At 57.5% G+C, this 7,083-nt stretch overlaps 1 long non-coding RNA gene across 1 annotated transcript; it reads right to left on the bottom strand.

Annotated features, from left to right (window-relative positions):
* Positions 1-203: 203 nt before the first annotated feature.
* LOC123358226 lies at positions 204-2,496 on the bottom strand. Its single transcript, XR_006575700.1, has 3 exons — positions 2,440-2,496; positions 939-1,046; positions 204-223 (listed from the first exon to the last, which is right to left on the bottom strand). It is a non-coding gene; the product is annotated as an uncharacterized LOC123358226 (long non-coding RNA).
* Positions 2,497-7,083: the final 4,587 nt, after the last annotated feature.

Here is a 7,083-nt window from a genome sequence, read left to right as displayed (position 1 = left end):
CAAGGGGTCCCTCTTTGTTCTCTCACCGTGATGCCCCCTAGTTGCTCTCAGGACTGGGGGGCACAAATTTTCTAAACTGAACCCAAAAGTTCCTGCAGTTTTCAAAAGAGTAGAAAAGCAAAAATCTGTGATTTCACACTCAAAGTGATGATAAGTGGACAGAAAGTTATCACAGTGACAGGGCCGGGACAGGGGAATGCCGGCAGTGCTTGGAGCCAGGACTCTGGCATGAGTTGATCAGAGAGAAGGATCATGGTTAGTAGAAGTTCCCACAGCCAGGGGCCCAGCAGCTATTCCCTGGGACCCAGCCCCCAGAGTCCCCAGCCAGGGACACAGATACCCATCAAAGCCCCACCAGCCAGGGAATCCCCACCAGACCATGACTGTCAGGTTGGGAATCCCAAAGGGTTCCCCCCACCAAGAGCCCCCAGCAGCCAGAGACTTGCCTACTGGGAACTCAGTTCCTCACTGCCTGCCTAGGACCCGCCCCGCACACCCCCACCAGCAGGATCTGCCCTGCCGTTTGTCTGGGACCCCCTCCTCCACCCAGCGGGACCCCCTGATGCTTTTCAGTGGGACCCCTCACTCTGCTTCCCTGGTATCCCCTGACCTAGTGCCAGGGACCCCCTCCCCCAGCTCTGTGCACTGGGCAGGGCAGCGATCCCAGGAGCCAGCCGGGGAAGCCCAGATGGAGCCCCTGGCACAGCACCAGGCTCCCTCTAACCCCCTGTCCCGCCTCCCCAAGAGACGCCCACCCCGGCTGTTCTGCAGCCAACAGCCCCCAGCGATACCCACCTCCAGGACCCACAGCCTCAGGGCTGGGCACATCACAACCACCCCCTGAAACCCCAAATCTCCAGAACCCACCAACCTCACTAGGGTACCCCCTGCAATCGCCCCCCCCCGACACCTCCCCCCACCCCGCACAACACTGTTACCGCAGAGTGTCTGCTGAGTGGATAGAGAGTTATCACCGCCCCCTGCTGGCCAGTCACACAGACAGAGGGAGCCCTGGGGGATGTCTCTTGAACAGGAGAATGGAAGATCTGGAGGGCAAGAAAGGTAAGAAAAGTCCATGGCCTGTCACTAGCAAATAATGGCCACCGTGGATCCACCCCAGAAGTGGCTGCATCTTAGCACAGGGGGAATCAACCCCTCACAGAGGCCATTTGCTATGGGGTTTGGGATACTTCTGGACCCACACTGCAATCACAGAGACCTCCTCATCCCGTGCCAGCTGGAGATAAAAAAAAAAGGGTCCAGCGAACTCTCCCGTTACCAGCTGGGAACCACTGAGCCCCAAACAGGGGGAGGCCTCTGGCTTTGATGTGTATTAAAGATGTGGCTGGTCTCTTTCTTCGGCAAACATTTTAACAGAGATAAAGGGGGGAAGAAATGGCTCTCAAAGGAGAGGGGAAAGATCAACACTGGGAAATTTAACCCCTTGCAACCTCCAGGATGGACAGTGATTCAGGGCAACAGGTTTCCTCCAAGAAAGGAGAAGTTGCTGGGACTGAGAGACATGGGGAACAGCCCCAAACATGAAAGGAATTTTAATTGATATTTGATAATAACGTAGAAGTGAAAGAGAAAGGGGGGAAATCTGAGAGATTTTGGCTCTATTTTTGCAAATAATAGAGAGGAAAGTGGAAAATCAAAGGGATTTTATATCAGTTTATATCTGATGTGCAGTAAAATGTCAGTGTTTCACATCAGTATTTGTTAAATGAATAGAGAGGAAATGGGCAAGATTTGCAAACATTTTATATCCATGTTCAAGAAGCTGAGAAAAGGGGTAAATCTGAGATTTTCTTGGTATTTTATAATTAGAGAGACAGGGGCAAATCTCAGGGCAAACGTTTAGGGTATTTTATATCAACCTTTGAGATTTGCAGAGAAAACGTGTCACGACCTGCAACCGAAGGTGGAGAATCAGACTCCTGGAGAGACCAGGGGGAAATGGGGGAGGCGGGAGAGCGGCTCGTTGGCGGGGAAAGGGGCGAATCTCCCCGGATTTTACAGCCCGGGTGAGACACTGAGCGAGAAAAGGGGCAGAACTGGAGAGAATTTGTATCGGGGGCGAGAGGCAAGTGGCACCAACAGGGACAGGATCCAATTAACCCCCCTCCCCCCTTCGCCCGCCCGCTCCCCCTCCCCCGGGAATTTCCTGGCTGCACAGAGACAGTTCAACCCCCCCCCGCCCGACACCCCCCTCCCCCCTTCGCCCCCCCGCGTCCCACTGACCTTCCCCCCCCCCCAGCTCCAGCTTCTCCCCCCAACACCCCCCGCCGGGCCCCCCATCCCAGCGGCGGGGGGGGGGCGGATCCTGCTGCGGCTCCGCTGGGGCCGAGGCGGCTCCGAGGCTTCTCCCGGGTTCCCCGGGGCAGAGTCACGTGCCCGCCCCCCCAGCGCCCCCCCCCCCGGGGGTCTCTCACTCACCGGGGCTGGGGCGGGCAGAGAGGCTCCAACGGCCCCGCGCGAGCCAGGCAGAGCCGCAGGGGGCCGCGCGCGTTTGCAACTCGGCTTGGTCACTCCCCCCAACGTCACTTCCGGTCCAGGGAGAGTCAGGAACGACATCTCCCAGCCTGCCCCGGGGCCGCTTCCGCTCTCTCCAGCCCAGGTAAGGGAGGGTTCCAGCAGGTAAAATCGCGCATGCTCCGTGCGAGCCCCGCTGGGGGCGGGAGAACAAAGCTGCTGCTGCCGCCTCCGCGTGAGCCGGGCCCGGGCTAAGCCGCTGCTGCTCCCCGGGGGGGTCTGTGCGGGGGGGCCCGGCCGGGGGGGGGTTTCTCCAGCTGGGCCCCGCCCCCCGGGCAGCCCCGGGCTCTGCCCGCCCCAGCCCCGCCCGGAGCCCCCGGGGAGTGAGAGACCCCGGGGGGGGGGGCGCTGGGGGGGCGGGCACGTGACTCTGCCCCGGGGAACCCGGGAGAAGCCTCGGAGCCGCCTCGGCCCCAGCGGAGCCGCAGCAGGATCCGCCCCCCCCCCCCCCCGCTGGGATGGGGGGGGGGCCCGGCGGTGGGGCCCTGGGGGGACGGGGGTGTCGGGCGGGGAGGGGAGAAGCTGGAGCTGGGGGGGGAAGGTCAGTGGGAGGCGGGGGGGGGGGGTTGAACTGTTTCTCAATCCCAGCAACTTCTCCTTTCTTAGAGGAAACCTGTTGCCCTGAATCACTGTCCATCCTGGAGGTTGCAGGGGGTTAAATTTCCCAGTGTGGATCTTTCCCCTCTCCTTTGAGAACCATTTCTTCCCCCCCTTTGTCTCTGTTAAAATGTTTGCCGAAGCCAAAGCTCGAGGCCTCCCCCTGTTTGGGGATCAGTGGTCCCCAGCTGGTAACGGGAGAGTTGACTGGACCCTTTTCATTTCTCAGCTGGCACGGGATGAAGAGGTCACTCTGAGTGCAGTGTGGGTCCAGAAGTATCCCAAACCCCATGACAAATGGTCTCTGTGAGAGGTTGATTCCCCCTGTGCTAAGATGTAGCCACCTCTGGGGTGGATCCAGGGTGGCCATTATTTGCTAGTGACAGGCATGGACATTTCTTACCTATTTTGTCCCTCCAGGTCTTCCATTCTCCTGTTCAAGAGACTTCCCCCAGGGCTCCCTCTGCCTGTGTGACTGGCCAGCAGGGGGCGGTGGTCACTTTCTATCCACTTCTCAGGCACTGTGAGGTAACAGTGTTGCACTGGGGGAAGGGGTGTCTGTGTGGGGAGATTTCAGCTGCAGCTGAAGGGGTGTTGTGGTTGTGGGAGTTGTTTAGGTGACTGGGCAGGTGGGACCCTAATCAAATTGGTGGGTTCTGGAGGTTTGGGGGGGTTGGTTCTGATGTGCCCAGCCCTGAGGCTTTGGGTCCTGGAGGTGGGTGTCGCTGTTGGCTGCAGAACAGTGGGGTTGGGCATCTCTTGAGGGTGGGGCAGGGGGTTAGAGGGAGCCTGGTGCTGTGCCAGGGGCTCTGTCTGGGCTTCCCCCGCAGACTCCTGGCATCGCTGCCGTGCCCAGTGCACAGGGGTGGGGGGTGGGGAGCGGAGCTCTGGCACTAGCTCAGGGGATGCCAGGCAAGCAAAGTGAAGGGTCCCACTGAAAAGCATCAGGGCAGAGGACGGGGTCCCAGACAAACGACATGGCAGATCCTGCTGGAAATCAGGGGGGTGTCCTAGGCAGGCAGTGAGGGACTGAGTTCCTGGTGGGGTGTCCCTGGCTGCTGGGGGCACTTGGTGGGGGGAACCCTTTGGGATTCCCAACCTGGCAGTCATGGTCTGGTGGGGCTTCCCTGGCCAGTGGGGCTTTGAGGGGTATCTGGGGTCCCTGGCTGGGGACTCTGGGGGCTGCGTCCCAGGGAATATCTGGTGGGACCCTGGCTAGGGGGTGTCTGTTGCCCCTGGCTGTGGGGTCTGGGCTCTGGGTACTGGGGAGTGTCTGGGGGCTGCTACTAACCATGATCCTTCTCTCTGATCAACTTGTGTCAGAGTCCTGGCTCCAAGCACTGCCTGGCATTCCCCAGTCACAGGCCCTGTCACTGTGATAACTTTCTATCCACTTATCAAACACTGTGAGTGTGAAATCACAGATTTTGCTTTTCTCCTCTTTTGAAAACTGCAGGAACTTTCAGTTCCATTTGGAAAATTGTGCCCCCCCCCCCCCCGTCCTTGTCCTAGATCTGGGGTATGAGGGAGGTGGGAAGGGGGTCAGCACTGCCGCACAATGGTCCCTTCCCCAGCATTCTGGACTCATTCTTTCTGAAATATGGTTTCATTGAGACCAATGTTAATCCAGAGTCACTGTATGGAAAGACAAGGAGTGACTCTGGATGGACTGTGGGGCTAATGAGACCAGCAATTCTCTCTGTGAGGAGGGGCTCTCATTAGCTGCTCTCCCCAGAGAACTAAAGGAGGGAAGCTGCTCAAACGCTCTGTCCCTCTCTGCTCAGGACATTGGGGTTCAGCTTCCTGGGTCAGAGGCTGCAGCCTCCATAGTGATCTGGGAGACCAAGCTTAGCAGCTGCTGCACCCCCAGCGGGGTTCTGTGCTGGGAAGTGACCTGAATTAAAGCTGCTTCTCTGCCCGGCCCAGGGGATGACTTTCTCTAGCTGGTCCTAGCCCCCTAGGGCAGCCCTGGGCCCTGTTAATACTAAATTCTGAGCAAGAGTCTCCAGGTAACTGAAAGAAACCAAGGGAAAATGCTGGGGTCTGGCCTTAAAATGACTCCACACAAACAGACCCCCCTCGTTTCTCATCCAATTAACAATTGCAGGAGCAAATCCAGCCATGGGAGAGCAAACTACCCAGGAATGGGACTTTCCTACCAGACGGGCAGGGAGAGGGGGAAAAGGAGATAGAAGGAGAAAGAGAGACTGAAAGGGGCTGTGGGAGAGAAGAGTTTGGAGAGAGATTTCCAGATCTCTAATCTGCCCAGACAGATGTTTTACTGCACCCTGGGTAGAGTCACTTTCCTGTGGAAAAGATGAGAATCAGACACAGGAAAATCCAGTTCCTGACTCCATATCCCTCCTGCTGGGGTGTGGCTGCCATGGGGTCAGTGTCCGAGGGAATCCCCCACAGTGACTCCTTTGGTTCTGCTTTTTTCTAGCCTTGTGTTCAGAGACTTTGTTACGGGGTGAGGGGAGGGAGAAGGGAGGTTAAAAATGTGTCTGGGGCTTAGCCTGGCAGGAGGGGCCAGATCTACATTGTAATAAACAGACTGAGCATTTCCCAGCATGGCAGACTCTAGGGTGTCTGTCTGCAGGGAAAGGGCCTGGGGGAATCATGCTGTGAAATGAATTAAAGCCTGTTCTGAAACCTTCACAACTGCCCTTCTCGCCCTGCCAGGCTGCAGAATAACGTCCATGTTTCACTCCAGTTCATCCCGTCCTCTCGTTGGACAGGGGAGAGAAATGGCCGCAGAGGAGCCAGTTCAGGTAGGTATTATCAGGGGGTTGCTGGTGGGTTCCTCCAGGGGGGGAGAGGGACAACAAATACGTGGGAGATAGGAAGGTTTGCACAGGCTGGTTTGGAGGTTGCAGTCTGGTTTGCAGGAAATGCACAGGGTGGAGAAAGGGAGGAGGACAGGGGTGTGCTAACCCTGCTGGGAGTTATTTAATATGTGGCCTAGATTCTAGGAACAGACCCAGGAGGTTCGGTGGTGGAAATGCTCTAGTTTGTGGAGCAGAAAATAACCCCGCTGCATGGGGCTGGGAAAACTGACCAGACTCATAGTGCTGGAGCCCGACCTGACTAACCAGCGGCTGCTGTGAGATATGAAGGGGGCACCCACCAGTGAGGCTTAGGGGAGATTCCCCTCCCTTCACATCCAGCTCTTCAGAATGGGGAGGGTGTTGGGCTTCCTACCAGGGAGCTGTCCCTGGACCCTGCTAGGGGCTCCATCTCCTGAATCAGTCTGTGGATAGTAGGGGGGTGATGGGTCTGCTGGGAGACAGGAGGGGCTCTCGCTTCGTCCCCTCCCCCTGGTGTTTCCTGGATGCTCTGAGCAGGGTGGGGGTGGGACTCTGACTGCAATGCACCCAGAGTTTCTGTTTGGTTCCTCTCCCCCATGTATAGGGGGGCTGTGATTGGGGCAGCAGGTACTGAGTGTTGGACTCTTGCTCTTTCAGGGGCCGGTGACCTTCGAGGAGGTGGCTGTGTATTTCACCAGGGAAGAGTGGGCTCTGCTGGACCCTGCTCAGAGAGCCCTCTACAGGGATGTCATGCAGGAGAACTATGTGAATGTGACCTCGCTGGGTAAGGGTTCCTCTCCCCTCTGTTCTTGGAAGGTGAAAAGAAGAGAGATGGTTCACGCCAGCCCCACAATGCCACCTCTACTCTGCCCTGTTGCAGCATTACCCCAATATGCCAGTGACACACATACACACACACACACACACTGCCACAGACCCTCCCCTGCTGCAGAACACTTTGGGAACAGAGCACAGGAGCCGTATCACACAGTGTCAAATATCTCCTGTTTGCTGAAGTAAAACTGAGGGTTAGGAGCGGCATAATCAGCAGAAGCTTCCTACCCCTGACGGCTCAAACCCTGAGCCTTCTTCTCCCAGTCCACAATTATGCTTGGGGTGTAACGAGCAAGCTGCTGGAGTCTGA

Source organism: Mauremys mutica, unplaced genomic scaffold (assembly GCF_020497125.1).
Source record: "Mauremys mutica isolate MM-2020 ecotype Southern unplaced genomic scaffold, ASM2049712v1 Super-Scaffold_100033, whole genome shotgun sequence".
Classification (NCBI taxonomy): Eukaryota; Metazoa; Chordata; order Testudines; family Geoemydidae; genus Mauremys; species Mauremys mutica.
Note: the sequence above shows the minus strand (reverse complement) of the source record. Positions and strands in the feature narration are given on the sequence as shown.